This window comes from Ambystoma mexicanum, chromosome 1p (genome assembly GCF_040938575.1).
Source record: "Ambystoma mexicanum isolate Mex_15411 chromosome 1p, UKY_AmexF1_1, whole genome shotgun sequence".
In the NCBI taxonomy this organism is placed as follows: Eukaryota; Metazoa; Chordata; class Amphibia; order Caudata; family Ambystomatidae; genus Ambystoma; species Ambystoma mexicanum.
Window position 1 is genome coordinate 507,203,095 of NC_090921.1, and position 27,529 is coordinate 507,230,623.

A 27,529-nucleotide genomic window follows, 5' to 3' on the forward strand; every position below is an offset into this window, starting at 1 on the left:
TTTGTATTTGTTTTTATATTTTCTTTTTAGAGTGTCTTTTACTCAGGAACGAATTTTAAACTTGCGATGAAATCTTCACGTGGAAAATCCAGCACACGCGCTAAATCCAAACAGCGGGTAAAACGCATACGTGCTGAAAATCCAAACCGCGGGATAAAACACACGCGCTTTAATCCAAGTCTTGGGAAATACGCACACGCGATGAAAATCCAAACCGCGGGAAAAAAAAAACACACGCGCTTTACTCCAAGTCGCGGGAAATACGCACACGCACTGAAAATCCAATTTGCGGTTAAGACGCACACACGCTAAAGTCCAAGACGCATGTAAGACTCACTCGCGCTAAAGTCCAACTCACAAAAAATACGCATATGCGCAAAAACCAAATCGCGGGAAAAAGCACACGCGCTTTTATATTATCACGTGACACTTCTGAGAGCTTGCGCGAAAGCTCCACATAGATTTGTTCTTGCGCACGCGCAGATACGAAACGCGTAATATAACACACACGCGAACTCACGTAGAAAAAACCCTCGCGTATATGAACAGTAAACGCGAGCCCAAAGTTCACGCTCGTGCTTCACTCGCACGCGCAGAGTCACACGCGCAGGCTCAAAGTAACGGGAAAAAAAATCACGCGCTAGTTTGAAATGATACGTACGAAAGAAAACAAACGTACGCGCTTCAGTTTTAGATACAGATTTGAGATTTCAATCCTTTTAAATTAATATAACCTTTTTACAAAGTTCATAAAAACATGGAAAGTCACTTATCTTGTGATTGAGACTTGAAAACTTCTTTTCTCAGAAAATTGGAAATTTCTCACTCCTGTCCTGTGTCTCCACCCAACTCCATACACGACTCCTGTTATATTTTCAAAGATGCCGCTCGACCGCTTGAAACTTGACACCCTTGAACAAGTTAAAAAGGAGCAGCAAAGCACACAACCTCTCAGCTGGGCAAAGACGATGAAAGGCAGTTTAAAATGTTCACTGTCCTCCCTATAAATCTCCAGCCAATTAGAATTTAGACTGAGAACCTCCATCTTGGCTTGGGGCATTTTCCATAGACTGCAATGAAGGTTAAGGGCAAAATTGGCTGTTTAAAAATATAACCCATAATAACTTCCCAAAACCTTTCTATACTAAATATGTGTCTCCCCTGACCCAATGTAAATGAGTATATGATACTGTATGTAAAAGAATATGTCGCTCCAACCTGACAGTACCTGACATAAAGTAAAGCACCCATCAGGACAACATTTACACTCCATTAGCTCAGCTATATGTCCATCTAGCAGAAGTACCCCCTCCTTTTCCTCTATGACATCATCAGCTCATGTCAGGAGAGTTATTCAATTGGCATCTTCCTCTCGCTTATCACAAGCGCTTAATCAGGTCCTCTATTGGATCAGTCTCGACGGCTATCGGCTTTCGGATTTCGGCAAAGGGAGACAGCAGTCAACCTTCTTCATAAGGCTCGGCTTCGAGATTCAGCTTCACTTTCAATGTTAGTTTCAACTCCAGCTTCTGGATGATTTCTTGCAGTGAGAGGCCCCCAGATATACTAGTTGATCTCTCATTCATTCTGCTGGGTCACACTCAGGCAACCAATCACTCAAAAGGGCATTCAGCAGTGAATCAGCCAATAAGGAATACAGCGCATTCAGGCCATTCTCCTCCCTCTCAGACACTCACAACAAGGAATGTGTATTGGGACAAGTACCCAGCCATTCAACACTACGCACTGCATTCATACCAGTTTCGAGCAGGGCTGTCTCAGTCATTGTGTCAAACACCAGAAACCAGACATCCACAACAAGAAGTGCATATTGGTCACACACTCCATTCACCCAGGTCCCATCCACAGGGTGAACCCACAACATACAGTCACTGTGAAGGCTCCAGCCAGTCTGGTCTGGACTTCACAACAACACCATATATGGAACTTCCACCCAACAGCCAGTCAGGGGGAAGGGACAGAGTCAGGGTTTCCCAGGACTTTTGGAAAACAAGGTAACAGGCAATAGAAAGCAAGAGGCCACAGGGGACATCTTGTTTCCTATCAGGAATCAACTGATTCCAATGGCAGGGCCTGGGTCACCCAAAATGGAGGATACTCAGAGCACCTGTCAAATTCAGCATGGAGCTGCCACCAGCCCATACCCTGCTCTTTGGGCCACACACAAGTGCCCAAAAACATACACTAGGGGCACAGGGTTGCACCCCCACCCATGGGTGCCATAAGGGTATCCCATGGGTCTGTACACCAAACCAAAAACAGGAAGAGCTGCACTGCCAGGAGTACCACATGGACTCCTGGGCAGAAAACAAAACAGAACACAAATGAAAAAGGACTACAGGACAAGGACAGGAAGGCACTGTCCCTCCAATGCATTTCCAGCATCGCAGCCGCCCCCCCATACTGAGGTTAGGGTGCCTAATCTCCCACGAGATAGACACCCTCATCCAGACGGTCAACATACCTTCTGGAAAGGCCATCTGCATTATCGTGACTCTTCCCTGTTCTATGCTCTATGGTGAAGTCTAGCCCTTGCAGGCTAATGGACCACCTGAGCAGTTTTGGGTTCTTACCCTTCATCTGCATAAGCCACTTCAGGGGCTTATGATCTGTTTGGACCTTGAAGGTAGACCCCGTAAGGTAGGGCCTAAAACGCCTAAGGCTCCAAACTATACTGAAACACTCCTTTTCAACAGTAGCCCACCTAAGTTCTCTACCCTTGAGTTGTCTACTGATGAAGATGATCGGATGTTCCCTCCCATTGAAATCCAACTGGGACAAGACAGCTCCAATTCCAGTGTTGCAGGCATCCGTCTGGACGATAAAGGGTTTGCTGTAGTCAGGCGCACACAACAAAGGTGCCCTACACAGACTTTCTTTCAAGCCATCAAAGGCCTTCTGACAGTCTTCAGTCAAATTAACCTTCCTAGGTTGTTCGGGTGAAGTCAGAGCTGTCAGTGGTGCAGTTATGGTTCCATAGTCCGCCATGAAATTGCGATAATACCCAGTGAGGCCCAAAAAGGCTCTCACCTGGGTTTGAGTAGTGGGAGTCTCCCAGTCATGTACATCCTGTACTTTACTGGGGAGAGGTTGGATTTGACTCCCTCCCACCTCATGACCAAGATACGTTACTTTCCCCTGAGCTATCTGTCACTTGGTGGCCTTGATAGTGAGGTTAGCCCTTTTCAACATCTTATCCAGATGTGTCAAATGCTCTTCCCAGGTGGAACTGTAGACGGCAATGTCATCTAAGTAGGCCACACAAAAGGCCTCCAGCCCACTGAGCGCATGATTGACCAATCTCTGGAAGGTGGCAGGGGCATTCTTCAAGCCAAAAGGCATGACCCTAAACTGGTAGAGTCCCTCCGGTGTTGAGAACGCCGCCTTTTCCTTGGCATGGTCCGTCAGAGCTATTTGCCAATAGCCTGAGGTAAGGTCAAAGGTACTTACAAATTTGGCAGCACCTATGGTGTCCACGAGCTCATCAGCCCTGGGCAATGGATGCACGTCAGTTTTGGTGACGGCATTGACTCTTCGGTAGTCCACACAGAACCTCTAATCCTTGGTACCTGCCTGGGAACTTGCCTTGGGGACAAGGACCACGGGACTGGACCAGGGACTGGTTGAGGGTTCAATAACACCCAGATCCAACATCTTGGCGACCTCAGCCTGGATGTAGTTCTTAACAGTATCTGACATGCGGTGGCACCTGCTTTTGACAGGCACACTGTCACCAGTGTCAATCTCGTGCCTACACCACGGTGTAAGGCCTGGTGTCAGTGAAAACAGAGAGGCATACTGCCGGAGCAAAGCCTGCAGGCCCTCTGCTGCTCTGTCGTCAGATCGGGAGAGAGATGTTCTCCCTCCACTGAGCCATCCTGAGGGTTGCTATGCAGCAAATCAGGAAGGGGCTCATTCTCTTCTTGCTCTGAAGCTAGCAAGAGACATGAGACTTCTGCTCGCCTGTGGAAAGGCTTGAGCCTGTTAACATGGAATACCTGAGGGGCTACCCCAGGGACTCCCATGTCAATCAGATAATTGACTTCGCCCATCTTGGAGATGATCCTGAAGGGTCCAGTCCATTTGTCTGCCCAAGCTCGAGGCTTGGTAGGCCCGATCACAAGGATTTCCTGTCCCGGAGTCCAATCCACTTGCGAGGTTTTAAGGCCATGCCAGTATTTATTCAGTTCTTGACTGGCCTTGAGATTCGCTGTCGCCTGACCCATCATCTGTGTCATCCTCCATCTGAGGCCTAACACATAGTCCCCCACTTGCTTGGCGGGACCTGGAGGGATGGCTTCCAAGCCTTTTCTGATCAAGGCAAGGGGTCCCCTCACAGGATGTCAAAGAGTAACTCAAAGGGGCTGAAACCAACACCCTCTTGAGGTACCTCTCTGTAAGCGAACAGCAGACATGGCAGGAGGAGATCCCATTTCCTCCTTTGGGGCTCTTCCAAAGCACCTAGCATGCACTTGAGAGTTTTATTAAACCTCTGAACCAGACCATTGGTCTGGGGATGGTAAGAGGTGGAGAACTTGGAGGTTACCCCACACTCTTTCCACATGCTTTTCATGTAACTAGATATGAAGTTGGATCCTCTGTCAGAGACAACCTCCTTAGGGAATCCAACACAGGTAAAAATGCCCAGGAGAGCCCTGGCAACCACCTTGGCAGTAATAGTCCGAAGGGGTATAGTCTCAGGGTACCTGGTGGTATGATCAGCCAAGACCAGGATGAACCGATGTCCACCTGAAGTGGGAGGGTCAAGGGGACCGACAATGTCGATGCCCACCCTCTCAAACGGTGTGCCAACCACTGGCAATGGCTGCAGTGGGGCAATGACACTGCCTCCAGTCTTGCCTCCACTTCTGCTCCCATCCATGGCCAGTAGAAATGGGCAGAGAGCCTCTGCTTAGTCTTCTTGGTACCAAGATGACCAGCTAAGGGCACCTCATGCGCCAACTGCAGCAGTAAGGACCTGTAAACCTGGGGTTCCACCAACCTCTTGAGGGCACCAGGTTCAGCTTAGTGGGCTCACTAACAAGGAGCTCACCCTCCCAATAGATCCGGAATGTCCTAGGCACTTCTCCTTGTGCCTGGGACAGGGCCTGTTTCCTCAGACCCTTGAGAGATTTGCACTCTCTCTGTCCGCCCAGGAGGGTCCCCCTTCAGCCAACAGGCATTGAAGGTCAGGCTGGTCCTCCGGGTTGAGAACCTCTCCCGCAGGAGGGTCTTCTGCCTCTTCTCCCTCAGGAGTTGAGTTTGGGTTTTCCACTGGACCCAGCCTGACCAGAGTATGGATCCCAATGGGTGATGTAGGAACAGCATGAAGAGAAGGAGCCACCTTCACAGAGGTGGCCTTCTGGTCTTCCGTCTTCTTGCCTTAGGCCTCGCCTTTGGCTCGGGTACCTGACTCACAGCCAGACCCAGTATCACCTGTGACCGAGTGACTGCAGCAGCAGTCATGGGTAGATCATCTGAGATCAACCCCAACTCTACTAGATCATTTCCTAACAGAATGTTAGCAGGGACATTGTCCTGAACCAGGACAGGAAGCTTTGCTGTCTTTTCTCCAATCATGAGTGTGACTAAGGCCATTCAAGAGGACACTTCTCAAAAACCTACGGGTGTTCTGTGGGATAGTCGCCAGTACTTCTGAGTACTGGTCCCAGGCCCCAAGGGACACTAAGGAAATCTCTACAGAAGCACCGAATGTGATCCCTGTAGAGGGTGGAGGACAGTGGCCTCCACCTCAGACATGGTGTAAGGGTATCTCAGGCTGACATCCTGTACTCCAAGTGCCTTACCTTTACACTTGGAGTCACCCTTCTTGTGATCCAGAGCCCCACAGACCCAACAAGTGCCAGGAATGCGGGGTACGGTACTGGAACCACTGGGAGCCTGCTTTGCAGCAGGTGGACCACTACTCTTATTCCCACCCACAGATGACTTATCCCCACTATATTTTTGGGTCTTAGGAGAGGAAGGTTTTGGTTTACCCGACTGTGATTGCTTCTGGGACTCCTCAGCTTTCTGAGAGGTCCCCTTTTCTTTGTCCTTGTCCCTCCCACTGGAGTCCTTAGGGGACACCCGGTGGGAGACCCACTTGTCAGCTAGCCTGGCCAGCTTAAAGGGATCCAAAATGTTCTGATCAGCAACATACCGACGCAGCTCTGATGAACAGGCTTCAGAAAAATGCTCAAAAAACAAAAGGTGAGACAATTCAACAAACGTTTTCACTTTGTAACCATCAATCCGCCCCATCATGTTCTTGTGTGCAGCACTCACCCAGTCAACCCAAGACACATTCTCTCTTTTTATTAAAAAATCCCTGAACCTTTTAAGGTATTGAGTAGGTGTCTTGCCAGACTTGGCAATCAAAGCAGATTTCATGCACTCATACTGACCCCTTTCTTCCACACTCAGTTTCAGAATACAGTCATACCCAGTCTGAGGCACTGTGTTTAACAAACACTTAGCCTAATCTCTCTTATCAACATCATGAATTGCACAAGCCATTTCAACCGCTTCAAATCATTGGAGGATATCAGAACCTTCCACAAACACCAACCAAATCTTTCATAAACTTGGTGGCTGGCGACCTGTTAGGGAGAATTCTCATTCTATGGCTAATTTCCCTTACCTATAGAGTCCCCCAGCAGCTTTGCTGGATTTGAAGTTTTTTTTTCTCCTGCTAAGAATGTGACTCTTTTTCCCACTCTTAGGCATATTTGCTATGGGTGTTCTGGGCTATTTTTTGTGTTTAATATCTATGGGGTTTATCTCACTCTCATAGGAACCATCTTTATACACATGTGTTACACAGCACCCTCAGTGCAGTGACACAGGGGTGTCATAGTGACCCCCAAACATAGACTCCATACCCTGGGACTGACTACTGTCTTCCAGGGCATGTAAAGTCCCCATTAACTTTACTAGTCAATTTTTATTAATTAAACCAGTACAACCCATCTTACTATGCAGGTACTGGGAAGGGTTAATAGTTTTTCCCTGATGTTCATTTTCGAGAGGGTACTGTACAGTCCCTCTCTCAAAAGTTTCTGGCTGGTGGCAGTGGTTACTACCAAAAATATTCAACCGCGAATATTTCCCTATGGGATTTTCCCATTGTTCGAGGCTATCACTTGTACTGACAGCCTCCAACATACCGCCGGTTTATTTTATTATTAACTTTACTCTGGTAGGTTTTATTTGCCAGAACTTTAATATAAATTCTTTCTCGTATCTTTCTGTAAACTCCTAACCCAGGTCGAGGATCCTTTGTTCGTCCTTTTGGCGGGCTTCTGCCAAGAAGCCCTCCTTTCGGCACCACTGAGTCTGGGATGGATTCATTGTGTGGGAGAGGGAGTAGGACCCCTGGACAAGGTTGCCTCAGCAACCCAGGTCGCACTCTGCCCTGATAGGCTGGAGGGTCTCCTGCCAAGATGACCACTCCACTGTGTGAGTGTCAGCTAGGCTGTATGAATGGGGATCTTTTTGCATAAAAGCACGGTCCTGAGAACTGGAAGGGCAAGACGTCGCCACTGGAACTAAGAAGCCAAAGAGGAGAGAAGCCAAAGACATCTGCAATGACTGAACCACCGGTGAAGCCCTGCTGCAGCGTCTCACCACTTTTCTCCACACGACGATAGAAGATCTTCATCTGCAAGAGCCTTCTTCCCTTGAGCTGGTGGAGCCAACCAGATTGCCAATCGCCATCCTGGACTTGCCCTGGTCGAATTGCCAGTACCCCGTATTTGGAGACCGGATAGCCAGGCACCCGTCCACCCGGACCGTGATTTAAAGGAGCGTACCTTTTATCCGTTGGGCAGCACCGCGGATGGTTTCATCCCTGAGTAGTGCAGTAACTCGAACCTTCCTCCACGACGAGAACCTCTCTTCCTCTGCTGGATCCCCCAAACTGCAGGAACTACCAGGAACAACCACCACCGCAGGAGCCTCTTTTTCATTTGTACATTTGTACATTTGTACATTGTTCCGCCAGGCCGCCCTTTTCGCGTGGTAGTGCTAAAGACGTTTTAAATCCTTTACCTACCTGTTGGGTTGGCTGTCCCTATCCTCTAACATTGTCTTTCACCTTCGGCATCCACCTTTTCGAATCGTTAACCAAAGACTTGACTGCAGCTACAAGAACATTTTGCTCCTGGGCGCTTTGCCCTGTACCACTGACTCTGGCACAGGCCTATGGGCTCTGGCTGAATTTGTTAGAACTGCCTTCTCTAGATTGTCAATTAGAACTGTGTTGATGCACCTAATTCTTATAACCACCTTTTCCTTCCCACTTTTAAAACTTGTGAAGTGCCATTTTGCTCCTCGGTTTTCATTTAAGTATTCTCTATGCTAAAGTACTGCCTTGCCTAAACTTGTTCACAAACTTATGGGAAGTGTTGCTAGGGTGTGTAAGAAGATATTCCTGTATAACTTGTGCTTTCCCTCCCTTGTGAGAAATTGCTAGAGTTCCATTTGTGTTTGGTTTTCACTGTGCCGTTTTGCTCAGTTTTCACTCTTGCTCAAACTTGTCTACAATTTAACTAGGGAGTTGTGTATACTTTTCCTGACTGATTTTAACTTGCATTATTAACTGTGATTAATGTGTTGAACTAGAAGTGTGTAAAATAAATATATATATATTCTTTTCAATACAAAGTTTTGGTCAGAGTTTCCTTGTGCCATAGTACTGTAGCCCTATTGTGTAAACCCTGAATACTGCTCATCTCCCTCAAGAGATAAGTCTGACTGCTTAGCCACAGCTACCAACTAAATCTTTGTGGTACAGACTGATACCAAAGGCGATTTATTGCTCATACCTGTAGTCTTAATCTTCTGTAGTGCTCCCTAAGGGAACTGCATAGGATTCTGCCTAACAGGACCTCTCACTCTCAACTGGGTTAGCTGAAGTCTCCACTATAGCTTTCTCTAGGTTGATTCTATGGTGCTCAGTGTCCCTATCTTTGAGTATCAATTGCTGTGCCAAATCCCCTTTCTTCAACTTAGCTTCTGTTTCCAACTTTTTGTATTGAAAGGCTAACTGTTCCCGTTGTAGCTCCAAATTTAAAAGTTCAATCTTCAGGGCTTCCCCCTGAAGAGCAGTGCTGGGGTTTGGAACAGAGGCAGCAGGAATGTTGGCATTCCCAGAATCAGATTCAGCAAAAAACCCAGGGGCAGAGTCCTCATTGGTTGCATCCCCCCTTCAAGAGTTTCCCCATCAATCTGGTAGTCCACAAGGGCAGCTATCAGCTCAGCCCTAGACTTATTTTCAAAGTCTAACTCCCTGGCATCACAAGCACTCTGGAGAGCCTCTAAGCTCATCCTAGTCAATTTACCATTTGCAATAGACTCCATTGTTTGTAATGCAGTTATCTTGTACACAACTAAACCTCAATTTAACAAAGTGCAGATATTTTGTAAGTGGCACGGTTATACACTGATTCTTAAAACCATAAGCATCCCACCCCTGCCACCAGTGTAAAGACTGGAGGGGGGTCTGTACTTCTGCTCTCTATATGGTAGAGGAGAGGCACAGAGGACCCTAGCCAAGATTCTCTATTGTTGGTAGCAATGGACGAGCAATCAAGGCCTAGCTTCTCAGGAGGTGATGCAGGCTGGTTCTTAAGTACAGTGTAGTCCCCAAGCACCCACAAAGGAATGTCCACACACTGTATTACCTCCACAAAAAGCTACAGAACTGACTAATTGCGGAATCCACTTCCCCAGACGGGGCATCCTTTTTTTTATACCGAAAAAGAATACCAAAGAATTAGGCCCCTGCATCGATTACCAAGGACTCAACAGAATCACAATTCCTGACAGGTATCCAATGCCCTTGATCCCGGATATATTGGAAGCCGTCAATGGAGCTTCCATCTACACCAAACTGGATCTCCGAGGAGCTTATCATTTAATCCGTATTTCCGCAGGGGACGAATGGAAAACCGCCTTCCGAACGGCATTCGGCCATTTCGAGGACCACGTTATGCCCTTTGGCTTATCCAATACGCCAGAGGTATTCCAGAGGTTCATGGACCATCTTTTCTCAGATGTGTTGCTTCATATTGTGCTTGTATACCTAGAAGATATTCTAGTCTATTATTTGAATGAAGCGGAACATGTCCAACATGTACGCCTGGTCTTAGATCGACTTCGCTCCAATCACCTATATTGCAAGGCCAAAAAATGTGAATTCCACCAGTCTCACATCTCTTATCTAAGGTACGTGTTACCCACACAGGGTGTTGCCATGGATCCTACAAAAGTGTCTGCAATCCTGAAATGGCCTCCCGCCTCCTCGGTTAAAGAGATTCAACGTTTCATTGGCGTTGAGAATTTCTATAGGAAATGTATCCCACAATTCCCGGCCATTATGTTTATGGTCTGACCACCACATCATAACCTTTAACATTGAAGCAACCCCACGCATCCCGACTCCAATAGCCCCAGCACTCCCGACTAGAAGCAAAAAAGATATAACTAAGGAGAAACTCCTCCCACTGTTACTCCCAACCCTTGATGCAGCCATCAACACCTGCTCTGACCCTACGTCCTTAGCAGACACGTACAACCAAACAATGCTAACGGCTATTGACTCCATAGCACCTATCAAATTTAGGAAGGCCAAATTACAAGCTCATCTTAACTCATGGTTCACCCCACAGTTAAGAACCCTCCGCAAAGCGAAACGCTGTGCCGAAAATCGATGGAAAAGCCATCCCTCTGACGAGCACAAAGATGGCTTCCTTCTTGCCTCTCTCTCTTATAGAGATGCCATCATCACTGCAAAAAAGGAATCCCTCAACAACCGCATTATGCAAGCTGACTTGAACACTAAGGAACGCTTCAAAATCCTAAAAGAGCTTGAAACTCCAGTCGCCCCCCCGACACCTGCTTGAAAGATAGTAAATGGTGTGCTAACATCCATGCAGCCTTACTAAATACAATTTCCACACTACAAGCGAAAATCAAAGATTAGCAGGACAGTCTGAAGCGTGATAACCGCGCTTTTTCCCCTGCCAAGGCCCCCACTCCAGACACTGCTAAAACTACACCATTTACATTCTCACCGCTCACCGTCGTTGAGGTACAAAACATAATTCTCAGAATCAAACCCTCCAATTGCCAAGGTGATCCATGCCCAGCCCCTATTATTAAGGATTCTGCGCACGAGCTGGCCCCATTCATCACGGTCTTCATTAACTCGTCCTTCAAAACTGGTATTGTCCCGGACAACCTGAAGGACGCTTGGGTGATCCCGCTGCTCAAAAAACCTTCCCTCGACCCAAGCATTCCTACCAATTTCCGACCTATCACAACAGTACCATTTCTGCTTAAGATTTTAGACCGTGCTGCATAACTTCAGATTAAAAATGATCTGGAATCCAATAACATGCTAGGTCTACGACAATCTGGATTCCGCCCCAGACACGGGACGGAGACCGCGTTAATAGACCTCAAAACCCAAATCGAGGTCCTAAAAGATCAGGGCAAGCTAGCAATGCTATTACTTCTCGACCTTTCGGCCGCGTTTGATTTGGTCAATCACCAAATCCTTTGCAAGCACCTCCACTCCGCTGCTAACTTCTCATCCTCGGCTGCAGCATGGATCAAATCCTTTTTGAGCAACAGATCCATGAGAGTCTTTGCCCCATCCGCAGCTGCCGACCCCTCCCCAATTCACTGTGGCGTACCTCAGGGTTCTTGTGTGTCACCTGCACTCTATAACATCTTTACAAAACCACTCTTTAATGTGCTTGACTATCTGGGTGTCTCCTACACTAATTATGCGGATGACACCCAGATATTCATCCCCATCACTGGTGATTATCTATCTGACACCAAGGCCCTCAATGATATCTACTTGGTCATCCAAGCTTGGATGGCCCAACACCAGCTGTGCCTAAACGACGACAAGACAGAGCTTCTGATCTTGGGCACTGCACAACGCCTGAGCAGACTAGATCTGGCTTACCAGTCATTCACCATTGACGGCAATAACATTCGAGTCTCAAAAGACACTAAAACATTAGGGTTCTACCTTGACGCTACTTTATCATTATCCCGACAAACAAATGCTGTCCCTTCTGCGTCTGCATACACATGCAAACTCATTGCAGCCTGCAGACCTTTCCTTACTACTTCCAACAGTGTCACACTAGCGAGAACCCTCATCATGGCTAAAATCGACTACTGTAGTGCCCTCTACCTAGGCACTAGCCAAGAGAACCTAAATAAACTCCAAACTACCCAAAACAATGCCATTCGTGCTGCCTTAAACATCCCTCGTAACCACCATATCACAGAAACTAGAACAAAGTTAAAGTGGCTACCTGTCAAGCAAAGAATCTCACTCAAAGCACTCGCCATTATGCACAAATACCTGGATAACAAGGCCCCAATCTACCTCGGCAGTCGACTGTCGCGACACTCAAACTCCTGTCCACTAAGAACTGCCCAATCCCACTGTCTAGCATCCCTAGATTTAAACTGCAAAAAGCAGGGGGTTCAAGCTTCCCGGTCCTAGCGTCCAAGCTCTGGAACTCCCTCCCTGCTACAATCAGAGCTGAAGAGTCTTTTTACACTTTCAAAGCTAACACTAGATCCTGGCTTTTCGACCAGCTTTAAGTCCCGCACAGCGCCCCTGTCTTACTTACTCTGACCTGCTGACCCCGATTATTACCTAGCGGATCTGGTACCACCGTATTGTGTACCGAATGTCCTGTTCATATCATGTAATGTTATTCCTTTGTAAATTCATGCATTGCTATTCCTGTATATATGCATTTCTGTAACCTTGTATAAATTGCGCCCTGCGCGTTATAAATAAATAAATAAATTATCCTTCCTCTGACCAGACTTCTGAAAAAAGGAATTCCACTTCTTTGGGATTCCCAAGCCCAGGACTCTTTTGATCAACTCAAACACTTGTTTACCTCAGCGCCAGTCTTACTCACTCCGGATCAGGGGAGGAAGTTCATTTTGGAAACAGACGCTTCTCATCACGCACTAGAAGCCATCCTACTACAAGAAACAGATTATGGTATCAAGTCCCCAGTGGCTTACATGTCTAAGACATTGACCTCCTCAGAACTAAACTACTTGGTTCTAGAAAAGGAACTGCTAGCTATAAAACGCACATTCGAAGAGTGGAGACATTTACTTCTGGGTTCTCGCTTCCCTATCGAGGTACGAACAGATCACCAAAACCTACGAGTGCTTCAGTATGCACAGACAAGGAATAGCCGACAGGCCAGATGGGCCCATTTCTTTTCACCCTATGACATAGTATTAACTTTTCTCCCAGGTAGATGGAATCTTCGGGCTGATGCTCTCTCCCCGAAAGAACTTGCAGCAGCCCGATTTCGTTCAGAGAAAATCTTCCCCAAAGCCATTTCTCACAATTGGTGACCGACTTTCTCCACAAGATCAAACAGATCACCAGGGAAAACGAAGCCGCTTGTCTTTTGCTTATACAAAAATACAATTTGATATCTGAAAGGGGTTACTTCTTCCATGGACAGCAGGTATTGATCCCTAAGACTCCATTACATACAGAGGTCATGCACATGTGTCACGATTCTCAAGCCACAGAACATCAGGGTACTGCCAACACATTTGAACTCATCATAAGGCAATTTTGGTGGCCTTCAATGTCCACAGATGTCCGAGATTACGCCTCTGCCTGCTCAATTTGTATCCAGTCAAAACAATCCCGCTCATTCCCTTTGGGACTTCTAGGCAAGATGCCTATCCCTTCCAAGCCGTGGCAAGTGATTTCAACAGATTTTATTGTGGATCTTCCCCCTTCACATCATCATACTGCCATAATGGTCACAATCGACTATTACCAAGATGGCTCATTTTGTACCTCTACCCAATGTACTCACTGCGGCTCGGATGGCCAGGATCTTCATCGAAACCATCTTTGCCCGTCATGAGTTACCAGACACCATTGTGACTGAGGAGCCCAATACACCTCTCAATACTGGCAGAAGATTTGCACTCTCCTGGACATCAAACACGCATTAAGCTCGGGATACCACCCCCAAAAGAATGGGTAGACCGAGCGGTTGAATCAAACTCTTGAGGGATATCTCAGATGCTTCATCTCGGCTGCACAGGACAATTGGGTAGATCTTTTGCCGTTGGCAGCGTTTGTCTATAATAATGCACCTCATTCAGCTCTGAAATCTAGCCCTTTCTACTGTTCGTATGGGTACCTGTTACGCTTACCTGGACTCTGCAGGGACCCTCTGGAGCTCCTTAAGTCTTCTACCCACCTCCTCAATAGTTAGGCATAGATTCTGTGAACAAATAACAATATTTCCTTCCTTATTGCAATTTCCTTGCATAAATATATATATATATGTAATTCTAGAATAACCATCTAACTATAGCTCACCTTAATTCTTATTTTATGAGCTATCCATCCTTGTTCTTACAGGGGCGCTAGCCCTGAAGAAGTTGGAACCCAGGAGGAAGGGAATATAACTAGAGGCAATGGGTTCTTGTATTCAAGGAATATGAAAAATAAGAAGGTCAGAAAAAGAGGGAAGACAAGTAATGTCTAACAGGTCTATATATGTAATCCAATTGTGAAAATGAAATGCACTACTCCTATCTTTTTGTTACAGTCAAAGCGCCTAATAAGGAACCCAGCATGTGAAAACAGATAAGTAAGGATTCCTAAGTGACTGTAGACTAAGGACAATGCCTAAGAATTAATAGCGAAAACGGTGTTCAGTAAAATGTCAAATAATGGCACACCGAACTGAGCACCGGATTCACTGCGTGTGGAACCTCCTCATACACTTCCTTACAAACAACTGCTGTGTGCAAGACAAGGTGGTGGAAACAAAATATGGAAATAAAAATAAAATGTGCCGTTTTCCTCATAACCATATTAGGGCAGTAACTGAAGTGTGTGAGCATCATACAGCAACAAGTCGCACAGAAACACACGCGACCAAACAGTAACGAACTTCACCTCAGTGACTGGCAACACTTTCAAACGGGAAAGAAGGCCTTAGCACAATAACCGGTAGCAATATTGCTAATACTTGAATAAACCGCTAAGCGGTACTTGCGTGTGACCAAACACCTCAGCGCTCTGAGGAACGAAGTCTGTGACTGAAAAGAATTCCAACTTCATGAAGGTAACTCGAACAGTAAGGGGAGCGTGCAGTGAGGGGAACATGAATAAGGAACAATAAAGCAGAACCTGTGGAACGGAGGCTATGACAGGGAAATAGCTGAAGCTGTGGAATTTGCGGCAAGCGTCGTATCTGCAAGCAGACGAAGACGCGAAGCGCGAGCATCCAAGTGGGCGGGGCTTAAATAGGCTACCATGGACAACGACTAGACCCGCCAGTCTAAACCTGAAGGGCACAATCAGGCGGCCATTAAAGAACCCGGAAGCCTATATTCTTCAATGGGGAAATTAGAATACCAGAATAACTAGGGCTAAAACCAATTCCCAATTAGGAAAACCCCCTTAGATATCCTTTCCCTGTACCAGACTAGAACCCTGGCCTGTGGTCATGACAGTACCCGCCCCCCCAAGGACTCTCTTCCCGGTTTGTGGATGTGATTTTGGTGAAACTTCTTTAACAATCTAGGGGCATGTATGTTTTCTTGTGGTTCCCAGGATCTATCTAATGGACCATACCCGTTCCAGTCAACCAGATAAAAAACTTTGTGTCGCACTACCTTGGAGTCTAAAATGTCCTTTACTTCGAATTCTGGTTGATTGTCTTCGACTTCAACTGGAGTTGGAGCTGGTAGTAAACGAGTATCTGGGCTTACAGGTTTCAGTAAAGACACGTGAAAGACTGGGTGAATTTGCATTTTCCGAGGAAGGTTCAATTTCATCGCCAATGGGTTGATGACCGCTTCTATGGTGAATGGACCCAAATACCTGGGAAGAATTTTTTTTGAACCCTTCAAGATCAGAATTCGGGAAGATAACCAGACAGAGTCTCCTACTTGAAACTTAGGAGCAACACTTCGACGGCGATCAGCAAACTTCTTCTGACGTTCTTTAGCTGCAGATAAACTAGATTGAGCCTTAGCGTTAGCAGCGGAGATAAGCTCATGGAGGGTCTTTACTGCAGGCATCTCTAAAGGATCCGGAGGATCAAATGCAGATGTTCGAGGATGTCGCCCAAGTAATGTGTAGAATGGAGTAAGACCAGTAGAGGAATGAGTCGAATTGTTGTAAACATATTCTGCCACCCACAGAATGTCCAACCAAGAATCCTCTGTCTGGTGAAGCATACAGCGTAAATACTGTTCCAGAGTCTGATTAGTGCGTTCAGTTTGACCATCGGTCTGTGGGTGGTGACTCGTAGACAATCGGACATCGATCTGGGCCAAGGCACAGCACTTCCTCCAAAATTTTGAGACAAATTGACTGTCTCTGTCAGAAATTACAATGAAGGGAAAACCATGCAATTTAACAATGTTCTCCAGAAAGGCCTTTGCCAAACGAGAAGCTGTTGGAAGTCCTTGTAGTGCTATAAAATGCGCCATTTTGGAGAACAAATCAACGGCCACCAATATGGTGTCATAGCCCTTGCATGGAGGAAGATCTGTAATGAAATCCATGGACAAGGTATGCCAAGGACTCGGCGGCACATCCAAGGGTTGAAGTAGACCGGCCATTTTTTTCTTAGAGTTCTTATTTTGTGCACAATTACCACATGTCTGGATGAAGTTAGTTACGTCTTTGCGCCAAGTAGGCCACCAGTAGTATCCCTTGACTTTTTCCAAGGTTTTGGTCACTCCTGGATGACCCTCAATCAAAGAGCCATGGTAGTTGGAAATCACTTGCTTTCTTAAGTCTTCAGCAGCAGTTCTTCCGGAATTAACCTTCTCTTAACTTCTTTCAGTAGATCTTCATGGAATGGATCCGAAATGTTCAAAAGTCCTAAAACTTTTTCTCCTGCAATGATATTAGTTGGAATTTGAGGAACGAACGCCTCCTCTCCATTCCCAATACGGGACAAGGCATCCGCCTTTCCATTGCGGACTCCAGGCTGAAAGGTAATGACAAAGTCGTACTCTGCGAAGAATAGTGCCCATCGTAGCTGCCGAGCAGATTGTGCCTTGACTGAGCGGAGATATTGCAGGTTTCTATGGTCCATTAGAATGGTAACTGTGTGTTGAGCGCCAAACAAATAATGTCTCCATTCCTTTAAGGCACTCTTGATTGCTAATAATTCCTTGTCTGTAATCGTATAGTTTCATTCTGCAGCTGACATTATTTTCGACCAGAATGCCACTGGGTGCAAAACATGAGTCTTTGGATTGTGTTGCGATAAAACAGCACCCATGGCAACACTCGAGGTGTCAGTCTCCACAATGAAGGGCAAATCGGGCTGTGGATGGTGCAAGATGGGAGCCTCGGTAAACTTGGACTTTAAAATTTGAAATGCGACATCCGCTTCCTTGGACCATTCAAATTTTGTGTTGTTTCTAAGCAGTGACGTGATGGGACGTACCAACTGTGAAATTATTTCCACAAAACGCCTATAGAAATTTGCAAAGCCTAAAAAGCTTTGGACTCCTTTCACAGAAATTGGAGCCGGCCAAGAAAGGATTGCCTCAACCTTTCGAATATCCATCTTGACTCCTCGAGAAGACAACACAAATCCCAGAAACTCAACCTCAGAAATATGAAATTAGCATTTTTCCATTTTCACAAAAAGGGAATTTACTCGCAATTTCTTTAGAACGGCCGTGACGTGCTTCTCATGTTCTGAGGGGGTAGTTGAATAGATTAATATATCATCAATGTACACTACTGCACAAACATCTAGTAGATCTCTCAAAACATCATTCATGAAGCATGGCTGTGGGCGCATTGCTTAGTCCGAAGGGCATGACTTGGTACTCAAAAAGACCATATTTAGTGCGAAATGCAGTTTTCCATTCATCGCCTTCTTTAACTCGGATTTGGTGATACGCCCCTCTGAGATCCAGTTTGGTAAATATCCGAGCTCCTTTAATTTGATCCAATAAATTGGAAATGAGAGGAATGGGATATCGATTCTTGACAGTGATCTGATTTAATGCGCGGTAATCAATGCATGTTCTGAGACCTCCTTCTTTTTTGGGTACAAAAAAGAGAGGAGAAGCAGCAGGAGATTTGGAGGGTCGAATGAATCCGTTGGCTAAGTACTGGTCTAGATATTTCTTCAAATGCAAGTCTTCCTTCTCAGTCAATGAATAAATTCGACTACAAGGAATTTCCCCCCCTGGAAGAAGATCAATTTGGCAATCATAAGTTCGATGTGGAGGGAGCACTTCGGCCAATTTCTCTTCAAAGACGTCTTGAAATTCAGAATACTCTGGAGGTAACGAACCAATTAACCCTAGTGTTGAGGCAGGAACATCCTTCGTGTGGCAGGGTTTCTCCTGGTGGTCATTTAGACAGCAAGAGTCACTACAATCTTCAGCAAAGGTCAGAGATCGAGTTTGCCAATCTATCTTTGGGTTATGCATTTCTAACCAGGGCATGCCAAGTATAATCTGGAGTTGGGGTGCACTTATAAGGTCAAGACTAGCCATGCGTTGTGTGACAGGACCAGAAGCTAAAGGAGTACCATCAACTGCTGATACATTTTTAGCTTCACATTTGTCCACACGAGGAAATCCAATCCTAGTTGCCAGATTTAAATCCATGTAGTTTCCAACTGCTCCACAATCGATGTAAGCTTGTAAAGCATGCATTCTAGTGGGCTGCTCTTGACTGGATAAAATGATGGGAAAGACAAAGTGTGAGGTCACCAAACCTTTTTCCATGCTCGACAAGCTGACCTCTACACTTGTCGGGCGCTGGAGTTTTCCGAAGTCTGGTCCTTCTTTTCCTGGTTGACACCTCCGATAGGTTTCCGCAAGGGTTTAATGGGGCACTCCTTGAGAAAATGACCAGCCTTCCCACAGTAAAGACACAATTGTTGCTGGCTTCTCTTGTCCCTTTCCGCCTGTGATATGGGTCCTCTAACAGCTCCTAATTGCATTGGTTCAACGTGACTCTCTGTACTAGCTCTCAACTGATTTTCTTTAGGGCAAACAAAATAAGTTCTGTTCTCCGAACGGGAGCGATCCACCCTTCTGTCTTGCAGACGCTGATCAAGTTGATCAGTTAAATCAGTAAATTCTGCAATTCCTTCTGGAGGATTTACAACCTGAGCTAAGACATCTTTTAATTCGCTGCGTAAACCTCTTTGAAATAAGGTGGTTCTTTTTCAGTGGGCCAATTAGTTTCTGCCACCAACCTATTGAAAGTTGCTACATAGGCCAATAATTCCTGATTACTCTGGCGAAGTGCCAATAACTCGTTATCTAGTGCCTGACCCTGCGCATGGCGTGCAAATAACTTCTTCATTTCTTTCTGAAACTCTGGGAGACTGCTTAGAATGGGATCATCTTTATTGACTAACGGAATTGACCAGTCTGCAGCATAGCCGCCCAAATAAGATAATATGAAAGCCACCTTGGCCTGATCAGAGGGAAATGCCCCAGGGCGACAGAGAAAATGGAGCCGGCATTGATTCATGAAAACAGCAAACTTCTTAGGATCCCCTAAGAAGCGTTCGGGAGGAGCTAAGGGTATATTGCCAGGGACAATTACTTGAACTGGGGTAGGAGGCGTTGCTGGAACTGGGACAGAAGTACTGGCTGTAGGCAAAGGAATTTGACCAGCTTGGGCTTGCAAAAGCTGGAGCGCTAATTCATCAGTGCGATCTCGGTTAAAAATTAATTCTCTCCGCAGTGCACTAGTCTCAGAGCGTGCGGCATGGATTTCAGCTCTTAACTCCCCTAATAACTGGGCCAACTGATCCACTTCAGGAGTCTCCATAATGTCCAGGCAGAGTAATTTTCAGTATCTGGCGGCTTTGCGTTCTGTAACACTTACCTGGATTCTGCAGGGACCCTCTGTAGCTCCTTAAGTCTCCTACCCACCTCCTCAATAGTTAGGCATAGATTCTGTGAACAAATAACAATATTTCCTTCCTTATTGCAATTTCCTTGCATAAATATATATATATATGTAATTCTAGAATAACCATCTAACTATAGCTCACCTTAATTCTTATTTTATGAGCTATCCATCCTGTTTTACAGGGGCGCTAGTCCTGAAGAAGTTGGAACCCAGGAGGAAGGGAATATAACTAGAGGCAATGGGTTCTTGTATTCAAGGAATATGAAAAATAAGAAGGACAGAAAAAGAGGGAAGACAACTAATGTCTAACAGGTCTATCTATGTAATCCAATTGTGAAAATGAAATGCACTACTCTTATCTTTTTGTTACAGTCAAAGCGCCTAATAAGGAACCCAGCATGTGAAAACAGATAAGTAAGGATTCCTAAGTGACTGTAGACTAAGGGCAATGCCTAAGAATTAATAGCGAAAACAGTGTTCAGTAAAATGTCAAATAATGGCACACCGAACTGAGCATCAGATTCACTGCGTGTGGAACCTCCTCATACACTTCCTTACAAACAACTGCTGTGTGCAAGACAAGGTAGTGGAAACAAAATATGGAAATAAACTGTGCTACAAACTATGTGCCGTTTTCCTCATAACAAAATTAGGGCAGTAACTGAAGTGTGTGAGCATCATACGGCAACAAGTCGCACAGAAACACACGCGACCAAACAGTAACGAACTTCACCTCAGTGACTGGCAACACTTTCAAACGGGAAAGAAGGCCTTAGCACAATAACCGGCAGCAATATTGCTATTACTTGAATAAACCGCTAAGCGGTACTTGCGTGTGACCAAACACCTCAGCGCTCTGAGGAACGAAGTCTGTGACTGAAAAGAATTCCAACTTCATGAAGGTAACTCGAACAGTAAGGGGAGCGTGCAGTGAGGGGAACATGAATAAGGAACAATAAAGCAGAAAACCTGAAGGGCACAATCAGGCGGCCATTAAAGAACCCGGAAGCCTATATTCTTCAATGGGGAAATTAGAATACCAGAATAACTACGGCTAAAACCAATTCCCAATTAGGAAAACACCCTTAGATATCCTTTCCCTGTACCAGACTAGAACCCTGGTATGTGGTCATGACAGTAGCATCCTACCTACTTCCCAACCACTGTGCCTTCGCCCTCAAGGATCCCAGATGTGGATGCCGTTATAGCCGTCATTCAACAAGGACATCAGATCGCTCAGATCGTCTTGCAAGAAGCCCAGGACCATGTTAAACGATATGCTGACCACCGACGGGTTCCGGCTCTGGTACTGGCAGTTGGGGATTCGGTCTGGTTGGCCTCCCGTTTTTTACCGCGCCACTTGGTTCCATCCAAGTTATCTCGCTGGTTCTTTGGTCCCTTCAAGATCCTTCAGCTGGTGGGTACTCTTGCTGTCCGCCTACGCCTCCCTCCATCATGGTCCCGGATCCATCCGGTCTTTCACATCTCTCAGATCAAACCAGACATTCCTGATCGCTTTCACCGAGGGGCTAGTGCTACTGCTCATCCTCCTCCCAGTACCCAAATACGAAATCTCCCGCATCTGCGACTCTAGGTACTTCAGGGGTTGCCTCTGATACCTTGTAGACCGGAAAGGATACTCTCCTGCAGATGGTTCATGGGAACCTATTTCGGGGGTGCATGCCCCCATCTTGGTCCGTCGGTTCCATCGGCTTCACCTGGGTAAACCTAGGTGTGCACGCCTTGGGAGGGGGCATACTGTCACGTCTCCCACATCTCCTTACCAGAGCTGGTGCTGGTGGCGCCGTCAGAGACTACGATATACAGTGGTTCTTTCTCACATTAACATGGCGCCCAGACTGTTACTCCCTGTGGAACAGCAGCACGTTGTTGCAGCCGTGCACCTGGCTCATCCCCCTTTGCAGCGAGATTACAGTCAGGAGTGTCAGAGCCTCTAAGGGGATTTCTCAGATTCTCCAGTCGCTGCCTTTGGTTCAGGTCAGTGTCATTTATATTTTATCTAACCTTACCTGTCTGTGCATGCCCTTCCATGTCAACAATGGGCCACCGTTCTAAGGGAAAGAGATACATGGATTCTTGGACAACCTGAATATCCCATACCACAGGAAAATTCCTTGCTGGCCACAACCGAATGGACATGCAGAATGCTTCATGGCGTCCATCAACAAAGTGGTGAGGTTTGCAAAAGATCATAGAATCCCGTATAGAAGCCAGAGTTGTACAGATTCCTCCAGTCATATCATCAGAATAAGCACTCATCCACACAGGTCAGCCCATAGCCACTCTTGATGTTCGGAGTACCGATACAAGTAGGCCTACCCCTACATGAAAGCCGGGACATCCCTAAAGTAAGCAACAAGCGGGTTGAGCGGCAGAGACAAGCCCACAAAGTGAAAGAGAGCATTGCGAGGAGAACCCAGCACCACGACATGAGCATTGGAGATTCAGAACTCGTAAAGACAAGGCCCCCCCAAAAGTAAATGGCATTGTCATATAAATCACAGCCATGGTGGTAGCGGAAACTAATCATAGGAGGATCACTGCAACAAGAAACACTAAATCCATGACCCGCAACTCATCCTGTTTCAGCAAGGTACCTCTCTAATTGATGTTCCGGTACTTATATCTTGAAAAAATAGATATAGTACAACAAAATTATCCAAAAATATATAATTTATTGCAAATGAGACCCTAAACTAGCACAACAGTTGATCGTATTAAATACAATTGTATTACTCAATTTTCATAAAAAATCACAAATCAGACAAGTACATAGACACAAATATAGCAGCATATCACAACATCACATAAGGAATGTGTCACAAAAAACATATATATTCCCGACATGTAACATGTTTCAGTTCTTTATGCCTTTGTGTGGCTGAACTTTCTTCAGGGGAATCAATTCTTTTTCATTCCTTCAACAATGTGCGATAGGGGTCCTAGGAACATCCACCAACGGATGTTATCAAAAGCCTGTAAAACAAAGAGGCAGAAGACCTTCAGTTCCCAATCGTACCACACAGTAAACAAATTACTACCTTCACCACTAAGAACAGACCGAAGCCCAAACCGTGAGAAGAAATTAACACCCGTCACCATGAGCGAATCCTCAAGCGTCCAAAAAATCACCCTTGAAGTGAAAAGTAATTACAAAAAAGTAATTACAAAAACGAAGAGCCGTTAATTGCCACTTTATATCTTGCGATACATCAATTAATAAGTTCGCCAGACCACTTAAGTAGAGGTCATATCCGTATAATGGGTGCTTAAGTCACCTAGGGATTGTAGAGAAATAGAACCTCTTCGTGTGTTGGGAAGTTGGGTAGCAAGTGGTATATTTGTGCTTATGTTCATCGAGAAATAGAACCCACCACCAGAAGCCAAAAACAAAAGTCACGTCTAAAATCATGTTTCAATAAGAATTCCAAATACCTGAGTACTGATATTAGCAGGCTCTCAAAAGTGTGTATATCAATACAACACTAGTTTCATAGGCATCAACCTACACACCAAGACAAGAAGGTCCGTGGTACACCGTAAACCGGAAGACAAGTATTCACAGAGAAACTGCCAGTTCAGGACTCCATTATTTGAAGCACTATCTGGAATACACAACGTGCCCCATTTAGTTGTAGAAAAACTCATAAGAATTACACATAGTGCACAAATCACGTCCTCACATGGGTCTCACAGGTCTTCTGTTCACATTAACTACAAAGATGTCTTCCAAAATTGCTGCTAACAGGTCAGGGCAAAACTTGCAAACAGAGCTGCGTTTCTAAATTGCGGACCGGCAATAAGATGGATATAATTTGAGACAATGGGCACTCGTTCAAATGAGCTGTGCCATCACCAAAACCCCTCCAAGCGGTCAATCCCTGCGGGATACTTCACAAGCACTTACTTTTGGAATGTTGTGGCGCCGGTTACAGTGGACAAACGACACTCGGCTCGGGAGCCGACACGGGTAACTGATTGAGCCTCGCGCTGCCTGAGGACACAGCGATATAGAAAGAGGACTGGGACTAAGCATGGCATTAAATGCAGCGCGGCGCCATATTGAAAAAAAAATGGCGGCGTCATAATAGTGTGAAGTGCACTGTCAATTGTAAAAACACCCTATGCTGCACAATATTGCAGGAATGGCACTGGCATTGGTATTAGACACAATATTCCACAACTATTTATATTGGTTTTTCTCTAAACGAATTCCCAAAAATGTATATTCGTTACAAAGGGCTAAATCAGATAACCATTCAATGGTCTGCCAGCATGTTTAGTACAAACGTACAATCAGGTACACGTAGGTTGTGAAAAAATGGATGTTCATTTTACCTTAAAATACAATTTTGTACAAGTGCATATTATTTCAAAAAGTACATGTTTTTTTCTTTTCGCACATTGCGTCGTACCATATTCGAGATTCAATATGTCAGCATGTTCAATACAAACGTACAATCAGGTACACGTTGGTTGAGAACAATTGAATGTTCATTTTACCTTAAAATACAATTTTTGGATTCCAAGATGGCCGCCAACACCAGATAGACGTGTGTCGACGGCGCTCCGAAGCTCTCCAGCTGAACTTTGCGGCTCCACCATCCCTAGCGAGCTAAAGAGTAGCTGGAAGCATGGCTTAGCGTTCCCCTGTACCTGTGCAAAAATGTTGGCCGTTTTCGTGATTTCGTCCAGCAGGGGAAGAGCAACGAGGCCCAGAGAGCATCAGATGCCGCGGCGGGAAGGTGTCACGTCGGGCGGATTAGTACCGATGCCGGTGGAGAAGGCGGGCTGAAGTGGGAGGTGCAGAGGCCTCGTCCCCATCTTCCCCCAGGCAACGAGAAGAGGGAGACACCCCCAGGAGAGTGTCTGGGGGCACAGCAGAGCACCTGGCAGCCTCACCGCACATCCCACGAATCCCAGCTCCCCGGCGCCCGCATGGACAGCGTCAGCCAGAGAGAAAGGAAGACCAGTGGTCCGTCTCCACCGCGGGCCCCCTGCGGAGACGAGGAGATGGCCCCGCGCCCTGCCCCGGGCTGGGAGGAGCTGTCGGAGACGGGCCGGAGACGCGGCGCGCAGAGGAGCACACACCAGACCAGGGTCCGACCTGGGGGAGCCCGAGGCTGCAAAGAACACACAAGCAGGTGAGGATCTAGGCTCCTGCTTCGGGAGTCGCCGGGCCGCCTGGAGAGGGAAGGATACTCATCGCAGCAGCGGGCTCCCTGCCGTAGCTAAGGAAGCATTGGCCCACAGACACGCAAGGTGAGGATGCAGGGGGCCCTGCGGGGAGGAAGAATAGAAGTGCTGTGGGGGGGGGGGTGGGCCCCGGTACTTCCAACCCCGAGGAGCTCTTCGGGCGCACTATCCCCCGCTCAGCGGGGACCCAGAGAGGGGTGGGGGAGGCCCCGGTGGGCTCGGTGGCCCAGCTCCCAGTACACGATCTGGCAGTCATTACAGCACCAACCTCCCAAGCAGGTTTAAGCCCGGAGCTGGGGGAAGGAGTAGGGGCTGGACTGTCATCTGCCTGTCAACTGCCCTCCCTGGACTACTACCCTCCCCAGACGCAAGCAGAGACGCAAGCAGAGACCAGCATAATATGACAAATAGACTTGGCACGCGCACCTAAAGGTACTTAGATCCGCACAAATTTGCTTACGACGCCCAACAGCCACCAAAGCGGCTGCACCAGGAGACATCAAGAGCACTGTCTCTAGGCCCAAACCGGTGGGACAGTTCAAGGGGAAGCTTTGGCAGGGCCAGAGAACCTTCCTGGCGGGCACCTTGTAGCCAAAGTTGAGACCAGTCATACCTGACGGAATACCATAACAATGGTGGCTAAGAACAATAGCAAGGCAAACAAAAGCCGTCCGTTGCAGGTGGACACATTAGGCCCCCTATTATCTATGTGGGCGAATAAAGACACAGTTTAAGAGCGCAGGGTCACACAAGGGGGAACCACGGGGCAGGAGCACCCGGAGAGCTTAGAGCTGGCATCGCAAATCTCACGCCTAGACATGCGCGGGGAGATGCTCGCCCTTCAAACGTCCCTGGGAAGAACATTTCAGGACCAATTCCAACTAATCGGATCCAATATAAACCAGGCAATGGCGGAAACTAAGCAGGAAGTATGGCCAGTTGGGAGAGAGAACGGACTTAGTCGAAAAGGGCCTACAGGAGGTGGGCAGAGAAACGACGGAAAACAGCGAGGCAATTGAGAGGCTGGACACGGCAGCGCGAAACCTGGAAATCTGAATGGAAGATATGGAAAACAGGTCTCGAAGGATCAACATTAGGCAGAAGTTTTCTGCCGGAAACAGTACTGGATAAGGATCTGAAGGAGACTGTTCAAGGGATCTACGCGGAGCTGCTGGGGGAGCCCTCTCCTGACAAAATAGAGCTAGACAGGGTTCACAGAGTGGACTTCGTCAACAGGAACCCGAAAGCCAGGCCTCGAGACGTGCTGGCCGCATTTACAAGATATGCCCAAGAAGCAGTTCTTGGGGGGGCCAGACAGAAAGAGCCGATAGATCTCGCCAGCAGCACCCTACCTAAACAGAGACAATGGAGCCCAATCACTTCAAAACTTAAAGAAAAGGGAATCAGGTACAAATGGACCTTTCCGTTTGGGCTCTTATTTGAGTAGTCCGGTACTTCGAAGGACGGTACTTCCCAACACAATTTTTGTACCCCAAGCAATCAGCCTCCTGGAAGATGTTAGGATACAAACCCAGTCCTCTGACTTCTGGAAGGAATTTACAGGGAAGAATCGCTGGAGTCTAAAGACTAAGGACGGGTATCTGTTTAAGGATAACAGCCTGGTCATCCCTGTCACGATGCCTGCCCCCAGACATCCGGAACAGGTCCATCTGTCCAGGGAACAGGCACCCAAGAAGACACAGGAATTCCCAAAACCCCGCCTAGGGTCTATATGGGTTCAGTCCTGACGCCGTAGGCGCCAGGCTCATATTGCCAACTTTAAACTATGCACGTCATCCGGCAAAAGAACTCATGTACAGGCCATCATGAGGCCATGAAGGGACTACTTTCCTTTAGGAACTATTTTGCTGCTTGGGTGTGGTACTGGAACTTCTTACCTGGGAACTACTTTTTTGATGCTATTTAAACCACGCCCGAAGAGCAGCACACGCTTCGCGTTATTCTGCATCTTAGCAGCGTAACGCTCACCGTGTCTGCAGTCCAGCATCCAGTCTACAGCCACACCCGTCTTGTGTCCGGAGCCGATCCTAGTGAAAAGGAAAGAAGAAGAGAAGGTTAGAACAAGGAGATTTCCATTTGGTCATCATCTTTTCCTGGAGCAGCCGCACCTGTGGATAAAGGAAAAAGACATTAAAATAAACCGTGTCGCATTGCCAGCTGCAGCGCCACGCCATACTCACCTGTCTTCGGAGCATCTCCACGACCCGGCGCAGCACCCGTTGAATCGCCGCCCGAAAAATCAGCATCTGAAAAGACAAGAACAAACAAAAGGTGAGCGGGGTTCCGCCATAGACATTCTTTTACTTACCG